Source organism: Protopterus annectens, chromosome 11.part0 (genome assembly GCF_019279795.1).
Source record: "Protopterus annectens isolate FY-2018-M chromosome 11.part0, PAN1.0, whole genome shotgun sequence".
NCBI classification, from domain to species: domain Eukaryota; kingdom Metazoa; phylum Chordata; order Ceratodontiformes; family Protopteridae; genus Protopterus; species Protopterus annectens.
Window position 1 is genome coordinate 35,656,680 of NC_056745.1, and position 12,500 is coordinate 35,669,179.

The following is a 12,500-nucleotide window of genomic DNA, read 5'->3' on the forward strand; positions in this document are numbered from 1 at the left end:
TTAACTGCGTCTTTAGAAACCTGTACTTACATAACGATAGAAGTAGTCACAGTGTTTTCTGAGATCTTGATCCTCTGACTTTGGTCCCATCATGCACTGGGCTCACCACTCTCACCACAGTGCATGTTGCCACATTCATTTTTGTCTCTGTCATTAACTTCTGCTGTGACAGTCCTACCTTCGGGTCCCTCACCATGCCTGCCTGTTACCTCATTCATTTCCTACTCTTATCATGTCTTGATACTAAATTTGTTTTCAGCCATTTTCATAACTCCTACAGCAACATATTAGTTTTGCTTATGTCTTTTATTTATCATTTGGGCAGCATTCCTTGGCTGTATTTTATAGAGATCCTAGAATATGTAATTGTGACATTTAATTCCATTGCACAGTTTCAAAGCATCACCACACATTTTCCTATAAAATATTACATGGGATTCTGGTATCGCATCCATTTTGTTTGCAACTGTCACAGTTTTACTTTGAGACACTGTTTATTTCAGCAAGAACTTTTGTATATCTTAGTTTTTCTTGCTCATATCTGATTGTATATTAGCAGGAAAAATGATAGTCTTGGGATGAGTCACATGGATAGAATTGTTAATTGTGAGAAAGATAATGAGACAAAGAAAGAAAGAATGAAAGAGAGAAATAAATAAAGAATGAAAGAGAGAAATAAATAAAGAATGAAAGAGAGAAATAAATAAAGAGTATGAAAGAGTATGAAAGAGTATGGTATGAAAACGTAAGTGAATCTGTAGTCTAAAGGCAGCTTTAACACTCCTGACAGACTGATTTTATGGTCCACAGGTACTTACCGTGTGCACTACATCTTCAGAATCAAACCTGTATGGCCATAAATGTTATGTAGTAATTAGTAGCTGATAAATTTCCTAAATGTAGTGTAACTCACTCACAGTACATCTGTACTGGCAGCAGCTTTATCTCTACCTTCCTGCAGTGGACCCAGGTTTGTGGAGATGGTACCCAGGGACAATACCCTCTGTACTTCTACTCAGTGGACAGTACAATCAATGACTCTAGCATGTTTCAGTTCCATAACAGTTGTACAAATCATATACTGCCACTAGGAGGTGAGATCAAGAGAGGAAGAGAGAGGGAGAGAGAGAGAAGCAAACCAGCAGAAATGGGTAGTCCCCTCATACACCCTGCGGTAGTACAGTAATAATATGAAACATGCAGCTTCTGGGTGGTATTGGTACAAAACCTCAACAGAGATACAGATTGTCACTGTCCACTGTGGTAAGTGGTGACACGGCATGTGATATGTTGTGTTGAGGTTGTTGTGCCCTCCACCAAAAGCTGTGGTATATGTGTATAATGTATACATGAACAGTGCTGAGTACAGAGACCCTTGGCATAGGTGTCAGCCTTGACAGCAGTGGCAAACATCTGCAGAGTGCAGCTCACTGCAGTAAGTGTCCCAGCAGACACCTCACTTATGCTGTCATTTCCCGATGCCTACACAAACTCATATTAGTAATTAGTGTGATCCTCTAGAATACTACAGAAAGCATTTAAGCCCCAGCATGGATTGCAAGGCTGACAACTGTGCTTGGGTGATAGTGCTGCCTTTTTGGTTAATCCTTAGTGCTGCCTGTAGCTCAGAGCTACATTTGGAGATGTGACACCTACATGCACCCCTTTGTGTCTGGGCTATGATGAGTGTACCCACATCAGAAGCGGTGTGCACATGCGAAGCTGTTACTTCCAATACAGGGGAACCTGACACATGGGTTTCATATGATGGATATCCATCACTGTCTAGGGATGCTGTGTGTTCCTCTTGTCCAGCATCAGTATTTTATTTTGTACAGTCTCTAACTCCACCTTAAGTGTTGGGGGAATCGGCCCCTGCACCCCATTGATACAGATAGTAATAGTCTCCTTTGGGACTGTGTGTTGTCATCATCTGTGCTGGCATCATCACTGAATGTTCCTATGATGTCATCATCATTAGTCATGTGCCCAGCTTCTGGAACCTGAGAAACAGTGACCTCATAGGTACCACCTGTGGAAGCCGAGCATACACAACGCTATGTAGAACTTAATGCCATATGGTTGCAGGGTGTCTTTGAGGAATACAGGGCAATGTTGCTTGCAAAGCATAGAGAGGTTAACCATACTTACCTTCAGACTGCATGTATGTTGCATCCCTGAGGTGCCCATGAAGATAAATGTGCATCGGACTAATTCAATTACAAAATATGGAATATGTCTTAGAACTGAATATCCAAAGCTATGGGAGGTGCTACTACTAAACTGCTGTATCAACCCTAAAAACATGGGAGTGACTACCCCAACCCAACACTGATATCCAGAGCGGGGATCATGCTGATACATATTGAAACAAGGATGGGAGGTACTGTTCCAATTCTGTCATTTGGGCTGATGCTGAAGGGACATTCTCTGCAGTACTCAGCCTGTATCTGATTTACCTTGCATTTTGCCCAGCAGATGCTATAAGTGAAGTGTTGCTGATACTGTCTAAGGGATCTTTTATGCCCCCCACAATGTTTATGTGCTGCTACACAATCTGCTACAGATGGTACCTCAACTATTAGTCTGCCTCTCATCCCCCGTCCTGACATCTATAGACTGTGCAGCGCAAGGCCGGCAGAAGGACCCTCAGCTACAGCACATGGACTGAGATGTAGTAGGTGAATGTGCAGCAGGGGTAACTATGTAAGGAAGGGAGTACTGGAGACTCAGTTTTAACTTGTTTCAAGGATATCATAAGTAAAGATGTAATACAGGGGGTTCTATCAGTAGATTTAACCACTTTTTCTTAAATCTTATTTAACAGAAAGCTTATCTATCATTTTGTTCAATTCTTTATGGTGCAAAAACATGCAGATATGTTAAAAATCATCCCATAATATTGCGTTCATGAGGTGACAACATGCATTCCTGTTGTCACTGTAAGATCACACTACCTCAGCACGTTGCATTCCTGACGGGACAGAATGCATTCCTATTGTCACTGTAAGATCAAACTACCTCAGCACATTGCGTTCATGAGGGGACAACATGCATTCCTATTGTCACTGTAAGATCACACCACCTCAGCACGTTGCATTCCTGACGGGACAGAATGCATTCCTATTGTCACTGTAAGATCAAACTACCTCAGCACATTGCGTTCATGAGGGGACAACATGCATTCCTATTGTCACTGTAAGATCACACCACCTCAGCACGTTGCATTCATGAGGGGACAACATAGATTCCTATTGTCACTATAAGATCACACTACCTCAGCACATTGCGTTCATGAGGAGACAATATGCATTCCTATTGTCACTGTAAGATCACACTACCTCCACACATTGCTTTCATTAGGGGACAACATGCATTCCTATTGTCGCTTTAAGATCAAACTACCTCAGCAAGTTGCATTCATGAGGGGACAGCATGCATTTCTATTGTCACTGTAAGATCACACTACCTCAGCACATTGCGTTCATGAGGGCACAACATGCATTCCTATTGTCACTGTAAGATCACACTACCTCAGCACGTTGCATTCATGAGGGGACAACATGCATTCCTATTGTCACTGAAAGATCACACTACCTCAGCACGTTGTGTTTATGAGGGGACAGCATGCATTCCTATTGTCACTGTAAGATCACACTACCTCAGCACGTTGTGTTCATGATGGGACAGCATGCATTTCTATTGTCACTGTAAGATCACACTACCTCACCACGTTGCGTTCATGAGGGGACAGCATGTATTTCTAGTGTCACTGTAAGATCACACTACTTCATCAATTTGCATTCATGAGGGGACAACATGCATTCCTATTGCCACTGTAAGATCACACTACCTCAGCACGTTGCGTTTATGAGGAGACCACATGCATTCCTATTGTCACTGTACGATCACACTACCTCAGCCCGTTGCATTCATGAGGGGACAGCATGCATTCCTATTTTCACTGTAAGATCACACTACCTCAGCACATTGCATTCATGAGGGGAAAACATGCACTCCTATTGTCTCTGTAAGATCACACGACCTCATCATGTTGCGTTCATGAGGGGACAACATGCATTCCTATTGTCACTGTAAGATCACACTACCTCAGTACGTTGCATTCATGAGGGGACAACATGCATTCCTTTTGCCATTGTATGATCACACAACCTCAGCACATTGCATTCATGAGGGGACAACATGCATTCCTATTGCCACTGTAAGATCACACTACCTCAGCACTTTGCATTCATGATGGAACAACATGCATTCCTATTGCCACTGTAAGATCAAACTACCTCAGCACGTTGTGTTCATGAGGGGACAACATTCATTCCTATTGCCACTGTAAGATCAAACTACCTCAGCATCTTGCGTTCATGAGGGGACAACATGCATTCCTATTGCCACTGTAAGATCACACTACCTCAGCACGTTGCATTCATGAGGGAACAACATGCATTTATATTGTCACTGTAAGATCAAACGACCTCAGCAAATTGCATTCATGAAAGGAAACATGCATTCCTATTGTCACTGTAAGTTCACACGACCTCATCACATTGCGTTCATGAAGGGACAACATGCATTCCTATTGTCACTGTAAGATCACACAACCTCAGCACGTTGCCTTCATGAGGAGACAACATGCATTCCTATTATCACTGTACGATCACACTACCTCAGCACTTTGCGTTAATGAGGGGACAACATGCATTCCTATTGTCACTTTAAGATCACACTACCTTATCACATTGCATTCATGAGGGATAACATGCATTCCTATTGTCACTGTAACATCACACTACCTCAGCACATTGCGTTCATGAGGGGACAGCATGCATTTCTATTTTCACTGTAAGATCACACTACCTCAGCATGTTGTGTTCATGAGGGGACAACATGTGTTCCTATTGTCACTGTAAGATCACACCACCTCAGCATGTTGTATTCATGAGGGGACAACATGCGTTCCTATTGTCACTGTAAGATCACACTACCTCAGCATGTTGCATTCATGAGGGAACAAAATGCATTCCTATTACCACTGTAAGCTCATACTACCTTAGCACATTGCATTCATGAGGGGACAGCATGCATTCCTATTGTCACTGTAAGATCACACTACCTCAGCACGTTGCATTCATGAGGGGACAACATGCATTCCTAGTATCACTGTAAGATCACACTACATCAGCACGTGGCATTCATGAGGGGACAACATGCAATTTTATTGTCACTGTAAGATCACACTACCTCAGCACGTTGCGTTCATGAGGGGACAGCATGCATTCCTATTTTCACTGTAAGATCACACTACCTCAGCACATTGCGTTCATGAGGGGACAGAATGCATTCCTATTGCACTGTAAGATCACACTACCTCAGCACATTGCGTTCATGAGGGGACAACATACATTCTTATTGTCATTGTAAGATCACACTACCTCAGCACGTTGCATTCATGAGCGGACAAAATGCATTCCTATTGTCACTGTAAGATCACCCTACCTCAGCACGTTGCATTCATGAGGGGACAACATGCATTCCTATTGTCACTGTAAGATCACACTACCTCAGCACGTTGCGTTCATGACTCAAAAACATGCATTCCTATTGTCACTTTAAGATCACATTACCTCAGCACGTTGCATTCATGAGGGGACAACATGCATTCCTATTGTCACTGTAAGATCACACTACCTCAGCACGTTGCGTTCATGAGGGGACAGCATGCATTTCTATTTTCTCAGTAAGATCACACTACCTCAGCACGTTGCATTCATGAGGGGACAACATGCATTCCTACTGTCACTGTAAGATCACACTAGCTCAGCAAGTTGTGTTCATGAGGGGACAACATGCATTCCTATTGTCACTGTAAGATCACATTACCTCAGCACGTTGCATTCATGAGGGGACAACATGCGTTTCTATTATTACTGTAAGATCAAACTACCTCAGCAAGTTGCGTTCATGAAAGGACAACATGCATTCATATTGTCACTGTAAAATCACACTACCTCAGCACGTTGCATTCATGAGGGGACAACATGCATTCCTATTGTCACTGTAAGATCACACGACCTCATCATGTTGCGTTCATGAAGGGACAACATGCATTCCTATTGTCACTGTAAGATCGCACTACCTCAGCACATTGCGTTCATGAGGGGACAACATGCATTCCTATTGTCACTGTAAGATCACACTACCTCAGCATGTTGTGTTCATGAGGAAACAACATGCATTCCTATTATCACTGTAAGATCACCCTACCTCAGCATGTTGCGTTCATGAGGGGAACAACATGCATTCCTATTGTCACTGTAAGATCACACTACCTCAGCATGTTGCATTCATGAGGGGACAACATGCATTCCTATTGTCACTGTAATACCACACTACCTCAGCACATTGCATACATGAGGGGACAACATGCTTTCCTATTGTCACTGTAAGATCACACTACCTCAGCACCTTGCGTTCATGAGGGGACAACATGTATTTCTATTGTCACTGTAAGATCACACTACCTCAGCACGTTGCATTCATGAGGGGACAACATGCATTTCCATTGTCACTGTAAGATCACACTACCTCAGCATGTTGCGTTCATGAGGGGACAACATGCATTTCTATGGTCACTGTAAGGTCACACTACCTCAGCACGTTCCATTCATGAGGGGACAACATGCGTTCCTATTGTCACTGTAAGATCACACTACCTCACCACGTTGCATTCGTGAGGGGACAACATACGTTCGTACTGTCGCTGTAAGGTCACACTACCTCAGCACGTTCCATTCATGAGGCGACAACATGCGTTCCTATTGTCACTGTAAGATCACACTATGTCTGCACATTTCGTTCATGAGGGGACAACATGCATTCCTATTGTCAGTGTAAGATCACACTACCTCAGCACGTTGCGTTCATGAGGGGACAACATGCATTCCTATTGTCACTGTAAGATCACACTACCTCAGCACGTTGCATTCATGAGGGGACAACATGCATTTCTATTTTCATTGTAAGATCACACTACCTCAGCACGTTGCATTCATGAGGGGTGAACATGCATTTCTATTGTCACTGTAAGATCACACTACCTCAGCACATTGCATTCCTGAGGGAACAACATGCATCTCTATTGTCACTTTAAGATCACACTACCTCAGCACGTTGCATTCATGAGGGGACAACATGCATTCCTATTGTCACTGTAATATCACACTACCTCAGCACGTTGCGTTCATGAGGGGACAACATGCATTCCTATTGTCACTGTAAGATCACACTACCTCAGCACGTTGCTTTCATGAAGGGACAACATGCATTCCTATTGTCACTGTAAGATCACACTACCTCAGCACGTTGCGTTCATGTGGGGACAACATGCATTCCTATTGTCCCTGTAAGATCACACTACTTCAGCACGTTGCGTTCATGAGGGGACAACATGCATTCCTATTGCACTGTAAGATCACACTATCTCAGCCCGTTGCATTCATGAGGGGACAACATGCATTCCTATTGTCATTGTAAGATCACACTACCTCAGCACGTTGTGTTCATGAGGGGACAGCATGCATTTCTAGTGTCACTGTAAGATCACACTACTTCATCAATTTGCATTCATGAGGGGACAACATGCATTCCTATTGCCACTGTAAGATCACACTACCTCAGCACGTTGCGTTTATGAGGAGACCACATGCATTCCTATTGTCACTGTACGATCACACTACCTCAGCCCGTTGCATTCATGAGGGGACAGCATACATTCCTATTTTCACTGTAAGATCACACTACCTCAGCACATTGCATTCATGAGGGGAAAACATGCATTCCTATTGTCACTGTAAGATCACACGACCTCATCACGTTGCGTTCATGAGGGGACAACATGCATTCCTATTGTCACTGTAAGATCACACTACCTCAGTACGTTGCGTTCATGAGGGGACAACATGCATTCCTTTTGCCATTGTATGATCACACAACCTCAGCACATTGCATTCATGAGGGGACAACATGCATTCCTCTTGCCACTGTAAGATCAAACTACCTCAGCACGTTGTGTTCATGAGGGGACAACATGCATTCCTATTGCCACTGTAAGATCAAACTACCTCAGCACGTTGTGTTCATGAGGGGACAACATTCATTCCTATTGCCACTGTAAGATCAAACTACCTCAGCATGTTGCATTCATGAGGGGACAACATGCATTCCTATTGCCACTGTAAGATCACACTACCTCAGCACGTTGCATTCATGAGGGAACAACATGCATTCCTATTGTCACTGTAAGATCACACTACCTCAGCACATTGCATTCATGAGGGGACAACATGCATTCCTACTGTCACTGTAAGATCACACTACCTCAGCACTTTGCGTTCATGAGGGGACAACATGCATTCCTATTGTCACTTTAAGATCACACTACCTTATCACATTGCATTCATGAGGGATAACATGCATTCCTATTGTCACTGTAACATCACACTACCTCAGCACATTGCGTTCTTGAGGGGACAACATGCATTTCTATTTTTCTATTTTCACTGTAAGATCACACTACCTCAGCATGTTGTGTTCATGAGGGGACAACATGCATTCCTATTGTCACTGTAAGATCACACCACCTCAGCACATTGTATTCATGAGGGGACAACATGCGTTCCTATTGTCACTGTAAGATCACACTACCTCAGCACGTTGTATTCATGAGGGAACAACATGCATTCCTATTATCACTGTAAGATCATACTACCTTAGCACGTTGCATTCATGAGGGGACAGCATGCATTCCTATTGTCACTGTAAGATCACACTACCTCAGCACGTTGCATTCATGAGGGGACAACATGCATTTTTAGTATCACTGTAAGATCACACTACATCAGCACGTTGCATTCATGAGGGGACAACATGCAATTTTATTGTCACTGTAAGATCACACTACCTGAGGCACGTTGCGTTCATGAGGGGACAGCATGCATTCCTATTTTCACTGTAAGATCACACTACCTCAGCACATTGCGTTCATGAGGGGACAGAATGCATTCCTATTGTCACTGTAAGATCACACTACCTCAGCACATTGTGTTCATGAGGGGACAACATACATTCTTATTGTCATTGTAAGATCCACTACCTCAGCACGTTGCATTCATGAGCGGACAAAATGCATTCCTATTGTCACTGTAAGATCACCCTACCTCAGCATGTTGCGTTCATGAGGGGACAACATGCATTCCTACTGTCACTGTAAGATCACACTACCTCAGCACGTTGCGTTCATGACTCGAAAACATGCATTCCTATTGTCACTTTAAGATCACATTACCTCAGCACGTTGCATTCATGAGGGGACAACATGCATTCCTATTGTCACTGTAAGATCACACTACCTCAGCACGTTGCGTTCATGAGGGGACAGCATGCATTTCTATTTTCTCAGTAAGATCACACTACCTCAGTACGTTGCATTCATGAGGGGACAACATGCGTTCCTACTGTCACTGTAAGATCACACTACCTCAGCACGTTGTGTTCATGAGTGGACAACATGCATTCCTATTGTCACTGTAAGATCACACTACCTCAGCACGTTGCATTCATGAGGGAACAACATGCATTCCTATTGTCACTGTAAGATCACATGACCTCATCATGTTGCGTTCATGAAGGGACAACATGCATTCCTATTGTCACTGTAAGATCGCACTACCTCAGCACATTGCGTTCATGAGGGGACAACATGCATTCCTATTGTCACTGTAAGATCACACTACCTCAGCATGTTGTGTTCATGAGGAAACAACATGCATTCCTATTATCACTGTAAGATCACCCTACCTCAGCATGTTGCGTTCATGAGGGGAACAACATGCATTCCTATTGTCACTGTAAGATCACACTACCTCAGCACGTTGCATTCATGAGGGGACAACATGCATTCCTATTGTCACTGTAATACCACACTACCTCAGCACATTGCATACATGAGGGGACAACATGCTTTCCTATTGTCACTGTAAGATCACACTACCTCAGCACCTTGCGTTCATGAGGGGACAACATGTATTTCTATTGTCACTGTAAGATCACTCTATCTCAGCACGTTGCGTTCATGAGGGGACAACCTGCATTTCTATTGTCACTGTAAGATCACACTACCTCAGCACGTTGCATTCATGAGGGGACAACATGCATTTCCATTGTCACTGTAAGATCACACTACCTCAGCATGTTGCGTTCATGAGGGGACAACATGCATTTCTATTGTCGCTGTAAGGTCACACTACCTCAGCACGTTCCATTCATGAGGGGACAACATGCGTTCCTATTGTCACTGTAAGATCACACTACCTCAGCATGTTGCGTTCATGAGAGGACAACATGCGTTCCTATTGTCACTGTAAGATCACACTACCTCAGCAGGTTGCGTTCATGAGGGCACAACATGCATTCCTATTGTCACTGTAAGATCACACTATGTCTGCACATTGCGTTCATGAGGGGACAACATGCATTCCTATTGTCAGTGTAAGATCACACTACCTCAGCACGTTGCGTTCATGAGGGGACAACATGCATTCCTATTGTCACTGTAAGATCACACTACCTCAGCACGTTGCGTTCATGAGGGGACAACATGCATTTCTATTTTCATTGTAAGCTCACACTACCTCAGCACGTTGCATTCATGAGGGGTGAACATGCATTTCTATTGTCACTGTAAGATCACACTACCTCAGCACGTTGCATTCGTGAGGGGACAACATGCATCTCTATTGTCACTTTAAGATCACACTACCTTAGCACGTTGCATTCATGAGGGGACATCATGCATTCCTATTGTCACTGTAATATCACACTACCTCAGCATGTTGCGTTCATGAGGGGACAACATGCATTCCTTTTATCACTGTAAGATCACACTACCTCAGCACGTTGCGTTCATGAGAGGAGAACATGCATTCCTATTGTCACTGTAAGATCACACTACCTCAGCACGTTGCGTTCATGAGGGGACAACATGCATTTCTATTTTCATTGTAAGCTCACACTACCTCAGCACATTGCATTCATGAGGGGTGAACATGCATTTCTATTGTCACTGTAAGATCACACTACCTCAGCACGTTGCATTTGTGAGGGGACAACATGCATCTCTATTGTCACTTTAAGATCACACTACCTCAGCACGTTGCATTCATGAGGGGACAACATGCATTCCTATTGTCACTGTAATATCACACTACCTCAGCACGTTGCGTTCATGAGGGGACAACATGCATTCCTATTGTCACTGTAAGATCACACTACCTCAGCACGTTGCTTTCATGAAGGGACAACATGCATTCCTATTGTCACTGTAAGATCACACTACCTCAGCACGTTGCGTTCATGTGGGGACAACATGCATTCCTATTGTCCCTGTAAGATCACACTACTTCAGCACGTTGTGTTCATGAGGGGACAACATGCATTCCTATTGCACTGTAAGATCACACTACCTCAGCCCGTTGCATTCATGAGGGGACAACATGCATTCCTATTGTCATTGTAAGATCACACTACCTCAGCACATTGTGTTCATGAGGGGACAACATGCATTCCTATTGTCACTGTAAGATCACACTACCTCAGCGCATTGCATTCATGAGGGAACAACATGTATTCCTATTGTCATTATAAGATCACACTACCTCAGCACGTTGTGTTCATGAGGGGACAACATGCATTCCTATTGTCACTGTAAGATCACACTACCTCAGCGCATTGCGTTCATGAGGGGACAACATGTATTCCTAATGTCACTGTAAGATCACACTACCTCAGCACATTGCGTTCATGAGGGGACAACATGCATTCCTATTGTCACTGTAAGATCACACTACCTCAGCGAACAGAAATACTCATTTGTTTCCTTCTTCTTCATTTGTTTCAAGGTCATGTGATCCTGAACTTGTATTAATTAAGGAACAATGATGTTGTTGATGTAATTTGCCTCATGATTAATTGTATTCATACAAAAATAGTACTTTAAGATATGAATTTCAAGTGAACTCTGTGAAAATCTGTGACGTGATAAAAAACAGCGAGGGTTTAAGTATTTAAATAATGTTAAACAACATTGCAGTTAAAGCATTTTTGCAAACAAAAAATCATATAAATTGCAATAATCTTAGTCTGTCTACAATATAAATTAATAACACCAATATTCAAACAGCATCCCTAATTTTGATCTTTTATCCTTATTTACTTTTAGCTTGTTCCGTGAATCTGGAGATAACAGTGTGAGAACCTTGCTGTAAAATATTTTTAATATAAACACATACAGCAGAATATCAGTTTGACTATAATTTTTTTGAGAATATTAACTTTGATGAAAACAGATACATGGAGTTGCAGTTCAGCGATAATAAGGGTGGAAAAGTGGAGCGAACTGAGGATTGCAGACTTTTTAGCTACGGTCT

At 42.9% G+C, this 12,500-nt stretch overlaps 1 protein-coding gene across 1 annotated transcript in view; it reads right to left on the bottom strand.

Annotated features, from left to right (window-relative positions):
• LOC122815992 (bile acid-CoA:amino acid N-acyltransferase-like) overlaps positions 1-12,500 on the bottom strand; it is a 351,946-nt gene that overhangs the window by 380 nt on the left and 339,066 nt on the right. The gene's annotated exons all lie outside the window — the stretch shown is intronic.